The sequence below is a fragment of the Triticum aestivum genome, unplaced genomic scaffold (genome assembly GCF_018294505.1).
Source record: "Triticum aestivum cultivar Chinese Spring unplaced genomic scaffold, IWGSC CS RefSeq v2.1 scaffold5811, whole genome shotgun sequence".
Classification (NCBI taxonomy): domain Eukaryota; kingdom Viridiplantae; phylum Streptophyta; class Magnoliopsida; order Poales; family Poaceae; genus Triticum; species Triticum aestivum.
The window spans coordinates 1-11193 of NW_025228038.1; the positions used below are offsets into that span (position 1 = coordinate 1).

At 49.5% G+C, this 11193-nt stretch overlaps 1 long non-coding RNA gene across 2 annotated transcripts; it reads left to right on the forward strand.

Annotated features, from left to right (window-relative positions):
- Window positions 1–8424: 8424 nt before the first annotated feature.
- On the forward strand, window positions 8425–10207 carry LOC123172948 (uncharacterized). 2 transcript variants are annotated; one of them, XR_006485784.1, is made up of 4 exons: window positions 8425–8714; window positions 8805–9057; window positions 9603–9726; window positions 9899–10207. It is a non-coding gene; the product is annotated as an uncharacterized lncRNA (long non-coding RNA). The 2 variants fall into 2 exon arrangements; XR_006485783.1 differs by having other exon boundaries at window positions 8873–9057.
- The last annotated feature ends 986 nt before the right edge of the window (window positions 10208–11193 follow it).

An 11193-nucleotide genomic window follows, 5' to 3' on the forward strand; every position in this document is an offset into this window, starting at 1 on the left:
CATATTAACTGACTAATAAGGCTCTTTTTTACTGAAATTAAAGAGGGCGAGCACTATAGGAATCAGCTACTTTGCCGTCTGCCACGGCAGACGGCCAAGGCAAGGATGACGGACGGTAAAGGCCTTTGCCGTCTGCCGCGGGGCAAAGTAGGCTACGGTAAAGAGCTTCTTTGCCGTCTGCTTTCTGAAGTGGACGGCAAAGGAGCCTTTGCCGTCTGCCACAGACTCTTTCTTTGCCATCAGCCAGAAACATTACAGATAGCAAAGAATTTTTTTATTTAAAAAAACGAACAAATAGTCCAAGAGCAGAGGCGACGAGGAACGAACTGAGGATGAACACCACGGTATCCATCAACACTGCTGTTTCAAGAATCAACAACGAACGAACGGATTTCACAGGACAAAACTATCCATCATATAGCTTGCTGATCCAAAACAAAACTACTCTGTTTAACAAGACGAACAGATTACACACGAACGGATTACACTGCGTTACAGTACAGGTGTTTGATCTGGACGAACGCGCCTCCCTGCAACCATCCCCTGTGCCATGCTCGCTGGAGCAACAACAACCAGCAGCCGCGCCCCTCTGCCTTCTCCTTCCTTTCTCCATGAACAGGAGCACACCGACACCACCATGGACACCCGAGGAGCTCAAGCCGTCCGCCGCCGCACCGGAGCTCGCCACCCTCGTCCAAGCGCTAGATCCATTGGACCGCACCAACTCCGTCAGCGCCAAGCCCCATCGCCGGCAGAGAAGAGCAGCGGAGGTGGAGGCCCGTGGCATGCGGAGGCGGGCTGCAAAGGAGAGCAACGAAGGTGAAGGCCCGCGGCTCGGCTGCTGGTGCTCGGAGGCAGGTGGCTGCTGGTGCACGGAGGCGCTGGTGCTCGGAGGCGCGCTGAGAGAGGGAGGCAGAGAGCAGCGTAGGCGGAGGCGGGCGAGGCCGGGCGGATTGCGGAGGAGGCCGGTGGCGAGCGCGGGCGGGCGAAGCCGGGCGGCGCGCGGAGGCGGGCTCCGGTGGCGTGGCAGAGGCGGACGGCGCGCGATGGGGGACGAGGCGCATAGGCCGGCAAGGGCGACGGGGGATGAGGCAGGGGCCGGCGAGGTGTTGGCTGGGGCCGGGGGTCGAGGTGATGGCGGGCACCGGCCGGCCGGCCTCCTCGATTTGGATCGAGAGGGAGAGAAATGAGAGAGAGAAAGACGTGCGGTGGGGGTGGAGATAAGGGAGAGAGAAGACAGGGCATGGGGCTGGGCGCGTGGGTGCTGCCCTGGGGGCGCGTGCGTCGTGGGTGGCTAGGGTGTGTGTCCGACGGAGGGTGGAGATGTGCGTCTGACATCTTGCCAAGTCATCGATCTGCGTGATCGATCTGTGTGCTGTGTTTTCTCTTTGCCGTCTGCCAAAAAAACACTGACGGCAAAGAGCTCACTTTGCCGTCTGCCAAAAATAACGTTATCTCTTTGCCGTCCGCTAGCAGACGGCAAAGAGGGGGGCCGTTAGGTTTTTTCTATGCAGCTCGTTAGTGGGGCCCATCTCTCTCTTTGCCGTCCGCCAGCTGACAGCAAAGATTCTTTGCCGTCCGCTAGCGGACGGCAAAGTACCGGCTGATGGCAAAGACAAAGGGGGCAAAGACCTTCTTTGCCATCAGCCAGTTCTTTGCCGTCCGTTTTATGTAAGCGGACGGCAAAGACCTTCTTTGCCGTCAGCCAGCAGACGGCAAAGAATTGACAGACGACAAATAAACTAATTCCAGTAATGCGAAGTAGAAGTAGATGGAAACTTCAGAAAGACATAGGGAGTTAGGAGCTCGTCTCACCTGATTAATCTGCAACACGTCTTGCTATTGATCTTGATTTCTTCCTCCTGACACCGATGGTGTTTTGGATCGATTTTGATTTCTTGGACATAGGAGTTGCCACCTGAGCAGTGTTGCGGTGCTGGTTTGTGTTGAAATTTTCAATATTCATGCCAGTGACGTTCCACGATCCTCAGGGTGGATTTGGAAGAGAGAGAGGCTCACGGAGGGATCATCAAAGCTGAGGAAACTGAAGGGGAAGGAAGAGCAAAAGATGAGCCGATGGGAGAGAAGACAAGCGTGACAATAATGGGCCTAGATTGTTCGCTTTGTACAGTCTATGTCAAGGCAAAGCTGTGAGGGAAATACATGTGCTGCTTCTAAAAAATATATATATAAAGAGAAAAAACTGATGTGGCATTGTTGAGGAAGTGGATATGCTGCATGTCAAGAGAAATAAGATAGTGAAGATGAACTATTTAGATATTATAGATGCAAGGACTATTGTTGGTGTTGTTTAGTCGATACCGACCCCAAGTATAGCACTTGCTATGATACGCCTGAACCTGTGATAAGGAATGCCGCAAATATTCTTCACTAAACGTAAGGGCAGCAGCACCCTCTACCACGGCCCTCCCAGCAAACTAAAATACTTGTTCGCTGAAAATAAAACAGTAGGACATATCCTGTTATTTATAGTTTGAGTTACATGCTTGAGTCATTAATCTTTGCGGCGCCCTTGTAAAGTGTGCTCAAGATATATAATATACTCCCTTCGTTCCTAAATATTTGTCTTTTTAGAGATTTCAAATGAACTATCACATACGGATGTACTCCCTCCGTTCGAAATTACTTGTCACAAAAATGGATGTATCTACAACTAAAATACATCTAGATACATTCATTTCTTGGACGAGTAATTCCGAATGGAGGGAGTATATAGACATATTTTAAAGTGTAGATTCACTCATTTTGCTTTATATGTAGTCACTTGTTAAAATTTCTAAAAAGATAAATATTTAGAAACGGAGGAAGTATAATATTTTCATGATGATGATTATTAGCATGTCAATCTACACAACTTCGCCTCATGTATCTTCTAGTCCCTGTCGAAAATGCCATTGTATCCTATGAATCACCCTATGTACGTGCGTCCCTGCATCATGCTGCTGCCATCCGTCGGATCAAATCCTGTATCTGTAGTGCCTGGGCGTGATTCTTGTAAAAAGACGCCCGCCTCCAGCCACCTCACCCATGCGATTTGTAAGAAAAACCCTCAATCTGTGGGCTTGTCTCCCACATCGAGGGCCAAACAGGCCGGGCCGGGCTGGGCACAGCATGGCCCACTGATCGGGTCGGCCCGTCGGCACACAGGCCCACAGGTTGTTTGGCCTGCTGGGCTATTTTTGGGCCACTTTTTAATTATTGGGTTGTTTTTACCTCATGTATATAATCAAAATAAAATAAATAAGGTAAACGAGCCATGCCATGCCAGCCCGCGTGTTCAGCCTAGTGGCCCAAGCATGGCCCAGGGCATGTTGTGTGCCTAGCACGACCCGATTAGCCTGTGCCAGGCCAGGCCCGTCTCGTGTCGTGCTAGCGTGCTCACGCGTCGGCCTACTAGGCAAGGTCCGGATGGCCAGCTCTGCCCACATCTTGTTGTTCAATCGTTCGATCAGCACGCTAGAGAAAACATCTCGTTGCTGAATCATTCGATCTCCCACATCTAGTGTTGTAACAATATCGCTCTTTAAGCAAGCTAGTATCTGCTCCCTCTCGTTGTCCCCCGCGTCGCCATCTCTGGCGACAAGAGAGAAACCCCCGCTGGCACCACCTTCTAGCCCTCCCCCACCCCTTCCCCTTCCCCTTCGTCTCGCCGCCGCTTGAGGAGCCCGCCGGTGAAGCCCGTGTAGGCCACAAGCAGGGTGGCGGCGGGGCACCTTGTTGGGCTACACGGCGAGTGGACGGCGGCCTGGTCTCGAGCTCCGAGATGTAAATCTTTGGTTCAACCTTCGATGGTTGCACACCTGACCATGACTGTGTTTATGCGTCATGTCCTTGTTGAAGACATTGCATTGTTGTCTGTGAAGACATGCTCTCCAGTTTGAAAACCCAAGAGCTACCATCAGTTGTTGGATCTGACGATGATGGCCTCTACATGTCATTTCCTTCCTGGAGGTGCTGCTTACGGAGAACCTTTTTCGTAGCGCTATAGCTACATGTATGTCGCATGAACCTTAAATTTGGGTAAAGTTCAATTTTCTGGCCGTTGATTCTTTTGTCAAGATTTGTGCTATTTCTTTTCCGGTGTTACACATGGTGTCTTCAGCAGCTTGTCCCTCGTTAGACGCAAGAAAATACAAGTGTGGGTGGATTATGATGGAGATACCACACAAATCACTGTGACCATGGCTCCCCTCAAGGTAGCCAAACCTTTGAGGCCACTAGTCTCGACTACCTATGAACCTATCAGTAGTGATACAAAATCAGTCCTACGTCGGATTCTTGGCTTCAACTAGTCCAATCAACTCACTCTTTTGTGTGCTTGGCTGGATCTTGGGCATAAACCACGCTGCTTCGGACATTGACATCACCAAGCTGCCAAAGCTACATCTCAAGATTTAGTAGCCAACATGTATTGCAACTTTCAAGGCTGGATTGTGGAAGAACAAAAAAATGAAAGAAATCCAGTATCAGTAATTAGATCTGTTAGGTCTTTGTTCTTTGCAGTTCTCAACTCGAATTAATAGATATACTTTTATACAAAGGTTCTGCTGTTAGATCTTGTAAACTATTGTGAATTGAGCTTCTACTTGTTTTAAATTAAAAGGACTGCCACGTACTAGTGTATAAGTGTTAGAGTACGTAATGGGCCTGGGCTGGCGGTATAGCCCATTAGTCTTAGGGTTAATTAGAGATAAGGGTCGCTTGCTTGGGAGTCAAGTAAACCTCTTTATATAAAGAGAGGAGATGTATCAATCTAATCAAGCAAGAATTAAGAAGGAAATCCCTTCCCTCTTGCCCGGCCGTGGGTAAAAAGGCCCCCAGCCGGCCCTCTCGCGCCCTCCTTTTAGCAGCGCCATAACAATTTGGTATCAGCTAGCTTCGGTTCGATCATGTCTTCACCGCCGCCCAACCCGTCTCTCCCGCTGCAGGTCACCTCGTCGCCTCCGGTGACCACCACGACCGTCGCCCCGCACCTGCCCTTGCTGGGATCCTCCGTCGCGCCCGCCCCCGCCGTCCTCACCCCGGAGGAGGTGTTCGGGGCGCTGCGGGACCTAACCCAGGCGGTCCAGGAGATCCGCCTATTCTTGGCCGGGTCCTACGGGCTGCACCAGGCTGCGCCGCCCATCGCCGCCACCGCGCCGCCGTGGCAGCCGCCGCACCAGGCGGCCTCCGCCGCGCTCGCCGGGCCGCTGCAGCTGCCATCCACCGCCCCGCCCTGGCTGCAGTGGCAGCCGCCGCTCCTGGCGGCCTCCGCCGCGCTCGCCAGGCCGCTGCAGCAGCCATCCACCGTCCCTCCCTAGCTGCAGTGGCAGTCGCCGCTCCTGGTGGCCTCCGCCGCGCCCGGCGCTCCGCTGCAGCAGCCGCTGCAGCTGCAGCGGCCCCCGCCGGTCAGCTCCGGCCCCGCATCGACCGCGCCGGCGGGAGTCCCGATCCACTAGATCAAGTTCCCGCCGTCGTCATCACCGCTTTCCCAGGGCATCCTCATCCAGCAGATCAAGTTCCCGCCGTCGCCGTCACCGCTTCCGGCTTGGATCGCTACCCGCCATGTGTCGGCGGCGGTGAGGCTGCAGGCTGCTGCGCGCGGCCTCCTAGCACGTCGGCGTGTGCGGGAGATGCGTGGTCTGCAGCTGCCGCTCCTCCCAGTTGTCATTCGCTGCGCAAAGGACCTCAATCTCGTCCCCACGGACAGCGACCTCAAAGTCTGCGACATCGGCGGTTGGGGGGCCGCACCCCTCCTCTTCATTCTCCATCGCAAGCCCTCCACTCTTCTCTGTGCGGTGCAGACCAACAGCCGTCCGGCGGAGAGACGCAGGGTGTCACCGATAGGAGCGCACCGCGTAGCACCACTGCATTCTGCCGGTCGCCGCAAGGGCGCCTCTGCTGGTCGCTCTTGCGACCACTTCCAGGTGGCCATACCCATGCACTCCTTTTGTCCAGATGGTGTCCATTGGATCCAGGTGGCTGTACACGTGCACGTCCGACGTGCGGATGGTGTCCACTTTTTGTTAAGAGGTCCAAACTAAAGCGTCCCAGTCCATTTCAGGTTGAGAGTAATAAAACAAGCCGATATGTAAAAGACTTGTTTTTAGGTGTTAGGTTTGGAGAGTTGCGTCGAGTCATGGTTATAAGTTGGTTAGGCCGCAGCTTGAAGACAAGCTGCATGTCCAGGTGGGGTGTAGTGTTAGAGTACGTAATGGGCCTGGGCTGGCGGTATAGCCCATTAGTCTTAGGGTTAATTAGAGATAAGGGTCGCTTGCTTGGGAGTCAAGTAAACCTCTCTATATAAAAAGAGGAGATGTATCAATCTAATCAAGTAAGAATTAAGAAGGAAATCCCTTCCCTCTTCCCCGGCCGTGGGCAAAAAGGCCCCCGGCCGGCCCTCTCGCGCCCTCCTTCTAGCAGCGCCATAACAATAAGCTACCCTGCAGAGTTTCAAACCCAACTTCCTCCCTGCTTCTTAACATATATTCATGCAGCACTCCTGCATATAAGCTTATATATGCTGCATATCAGTTTTGTAATGTTGTGATTCAGATTACCTGGTAAAATTTAGTAGTGAACAAGTTCAGTACTAAAGGTACACCACATACCTTTATTCTTGAATGCTACACTAGTATACAAAGGACAGATAAATCTTGAAGAGAGTAACTGGTTCACACCGTAATTCTTTAATCCCGCAGCTGAGAAATGTGTGGCATGAGGCATTTCTAACCGGTTCTGCTCCATTTTCCTCCTACTTCTTCCATTTTAATTAAGATTTTTCTTACATCCTGACGAGTTACCTTTTCGACTCTTTTTTCCATTGGTGTGGCGTTGTATTGACTCTCTGAAGTGCTTATATCTCACTCTTTCTGAATGTTCAGGACCAACATGTTTGCAGAGCCAAAACTATTAAGAGTAAATACCTTGTTGTAGTATAAGCAACTGATTGTTTTGTACAGCGGGAGTGATTGTGTTGCAGCCATCAGTTATTGCAGTGGGTGTAGTGAGTGTGTACCCAAGCAGCCGCTAGTAACCATATCCTCTATACATATTCTATCACATATTGCTTCTTCCTTTGCGATACAGTACTACACTTGTCCCAGTAGATAAGAGTGACACAAGTTTAGGATCAATACACATGATCTCTTTTCATATGATGAGAGTGAGAGAATACAATGAAAAGTTCCACAAAGTAGATAATAGAACAGTGATTTGAACTATAGCTAGGTAACACAAGTTTAGGCTCAATACATTGAAGGAAAGATAAGTGGACTTTTTCTTCTTGAGGAGGGAAGGTGCGTATACTTAGGGTTGGAAGGCATCGGAGAAACCTAACGAGAAAATGTGTTGAGAGGGCAAGATCAACCACTTATGGGCCGATCTAGGATTTTCACCACCATGAACGGGTTCCAAGAGACTCTAAGCATCACCTTCTTCAATAGGTACACAACCGTAAACCATCGGATTGTGCGGATTTTGCGGGTCGATCGTTCCTGACCATCCGGTGCTCCTCTTCCTCTCGCATGGGCCGCTCCTATACACTGAATTCCATGGATTAAACAAAAATTAAATATCATGCAATTGGTGATTAATTTATTCCTGGGTAGATCTATTAGAAAATGTATTATGGTACCATATGGGTTTACAATTTGGGACATCAGAGCATACTTTGATGTTCCTTCAAATTTGATTTCTCTATTTTTTTGTTGCAGGATCACAATAACGGCTCGATAAAATACCTCACTATTGTGAGAAGATGCTATTCCTACTTGTTTCATAAGTAGCAACCATCATAATCAGGTTAAAGAACACATAAGACAAGGGACAAGGAGGAGCTGGGATGAATCAATCGCCCAATGGTGGATACCACTTTGTGAGAGAGGCGACTAAGAAGACGATAGGGAAACCCTAGCGAGTACCCATCTTGTCCTCCTCTCGTCACCGCCTACGCACATCGTTGGGCAAAGCCCGCCAACATGCTAACGACAAGGGGGAGATGTTGTTCGGGGGTGATCTAGTGTGGAGGTTGGGAGGTCTTCTATGAGATGGCGAATGAGATATGTGTTCGAGTGATCTTCGTCAAGTGATGCTTGACGATGGCCACCGGAGAGATCTAGCACGGCGATCTTCAGCAGAAGCTCATCTTGGCTAGGTCACCTGAGAATAGGGCATTAGCGTGATTCGATGCCCGAGCTCAGCTGCTCCCAAAATCGTCGCAGTCCAGTTTGGCCTTGGGATCCGAATAAATGGGCCTGTGGCGTCTGACGCGAAACTGGAGAAAAGGGCCGTGTGGGAATATACAGTATAGAACAGTATCTCTTTGTGGGACCAGATCGTATTGGGGAAACGGCGGACGCGGACCAGAATGTTGTCATTTATCCCGAGCCGCGGATCAGATAAGGTGTACAGGACAGTATTCTTTTTCCCTTGCGATTTGGGTGAGGTGGGCGGTGGGCCGGCGGTGCTGGGCGTGAGATGGGGTGGCGCGCATGCCTGTGGGCCGCTGAGAGTTCTCTGTTGCGGCAGCGAGGGAGATCGGCTGGGGCGGTGTGTCACGGTGGCGGGGGAGGCTGCTTGGTCGGCTGTTGTGGATTCACTTCTCGGGCTCTCTCTCAGAGGTCGCGTCTGTTGGTGATGGTTTGTGGAAGGAGGGTTTCCGGCGGGCGGGCGGCGGGCGCTGTCCAGCGGGGTCCTTCGTCGCCGATCCGCGGGTATTCTCTCGCAAGATTTTCCTTTGGTGCATCCTGATTCTTTTCTTCACATTTTTGGTTCTGATGTTGAGCGTCCCTGTGCTTTATTAGGTTTTCCGCCGTTGCCCCGCTCTGCTCCGGCTTCTCCTTCACCTGTTGCACTTCCTTGCCCCGTCCAGATTAGGTGGTCGGAAACTGCAGCCTTCAGCCGTCCCTGCAGCTGCCCAGCGTTACCCTCGGACGCCGCCGACACGTTCCTGGGCACACTGTCGGCGCCCATCCCAGACGAACTCCACTTCACATTGAATCTGAACCCGTGATGCCCCCTCCCAGCCGTCCCTTACCCCCTTGCGCCCCTACACCTGTAAGGCTTCTTTTCTCTTAATTTCTTTTGGTTCCCAGCTGTCCTATTGAAGTATTATGCATCGGTTTCTTCAAACCAAGGTCCTGTGATAAAGGGGGCTGAGGAATAGATTTAATACAAATTAAGGAGATTGAGAATAAACATAAACTTGATTTTCAGATTTGAAGAAATGTGATGGTAGTGAGATGTATCCATATTTGGGTCCGCGAATTTCATTGTGAATGATCGGTTTTATGTCCATGAGAAATAATTTTGTAGAATATTTTGGGGGTGGGGGGTGGTCATATGATGTATTTTAAAGTTATGAACTAATTTATGTGTTATGTATACAGAGTTTATGGAGTTCAGTATCCATCGGTTGACTGCTACAGGAGCAATTGGAGTGTTCCACGAACCTCTTGGCCATGCATTGTATGAATGCAATTTTGGAGTCAAGGAAAATACTTATCTGAAGTCTGCAGAAAGTAACCAGTGCAAATGTTGTATACCATTGCATTTGTTTTCCTAATGAAACTACTAATTGAAACAGTTCCCATCTTCTACAGGTACAGGGCTGGGTTCCGTTGGAAGTCATCTGCAAGTGTGCCACCTCTCATGATGGATTCTTCTCGTGGTGGGGATTCGGTCTGAAGGTGGAAGCATTGCTCCAGAGTCACTCAAAGTCTCAGAGTACAAAGTTTTTCATATCCATTCATTGGTCCTAATTATGTAACAAAAATACTTGAATTTGGTTTTCCGTGCTTCGACCCCTTCCACTTTTCCTCTAAACATTAGAATACTTCTACATTCTTCTTGCCTTTTTTTATTCATCTCCTTAGTTGGGTTGAAAACTCTCTTGCAGAAATTTGGCAACAAATAAATTTGAGGAAAGAATACGAACACCATTTTTGTCGTTGCACACCTGGACTCTCATGGATATCTGGGAATGAGCACTTCCTATTCGAAATTTACTTGCAGAATCAATTCATTGGTATGTAATTTTTGCTGCAGCAATATGAGCAAATATTATATTCTTTGGGATAGTTGCTGATGTTTTTTCTTCACATGAAAAGCTTAGTAATGATGTAAGGTAGGGTTCCCATGTCACTTGTTAAATAAACGATTCAGTTTCAGCTAGACTATTCTTTGCTACATCACACTTATACTTCCGCTGCCCAGACGATATGCATTATAATTGCCACTAAATTAGGCATCAAAAGTAGTTTGTGGCTCAGGTGTTAAATGTTCTTCATGCACATCAAGTTGTGATTCATTTTACAACAGTACTAACATATATAGCCACTTACACCACCGGATGCTATCATGGTAATTTCGTAGTCATGAGGAAAAGGCGTCTTGGTGGCGAGTGTCATGGTTTTTTCCTTTTCACGTGTTTTGATCACTTCATTGGTCAACGTAGGAGTGTGTGGCTGTTAATGCCTGTGTATTTTTGGTTGAAAACATGATTGGTACTTGGGACAGTTTTGATGTGAAAACACTACGGTTAAGCAAGTGCCTTTTTTTAGCTGTATAATAAATCATGTGGTATCCATTTATGACTGGGCTGGTGCAGTTGGACGTTACTGACTTCGTGGACGGAGACGCTCAGATCGGCTCAGAAAAATGACTGAGCCGTTCGAGGCCTACCTGATCCGCATCTACAGTTGTAGCTTCTGTCGCATTCAATGCGTACCAGGTCTGGGCTTATTTTAATTCAGCATACGTGATATACGGACGGAAAACACAGCTGATGGCACAGATCTAAATGCGAGTGTACGATGCTGATTTCGGGAGCATCTGAGCCCGAGCTCAGAAATGAATATCCGGCATTAGCGCATGGTACTGAATGGTGGCGAGATCGACATCGTACCCCTGACTTGTGGTGCCACAAAGTGAGTGGTTTTTTAGCTTTTCTTCGTAGATTCTTCATGTTTGGTTTGGGGAGGCGATGTGATGGTGTTATCCTAGTGTAGGAATAAGGTTTTTCCCACCCTCTACTTGTTCCATTGGTGTGCTTATCATCGGGGGAAGGCGTGCGAAGCCGTGTGTGCAACGGGTCTTCTGGGATCTGGTCGATTTAGGTTACTGCTGGAGACATTTGAGATGATGGACTTTGTCGAGGACTAGAGAGCACATTTAATATTGCGGGTAGTGGTA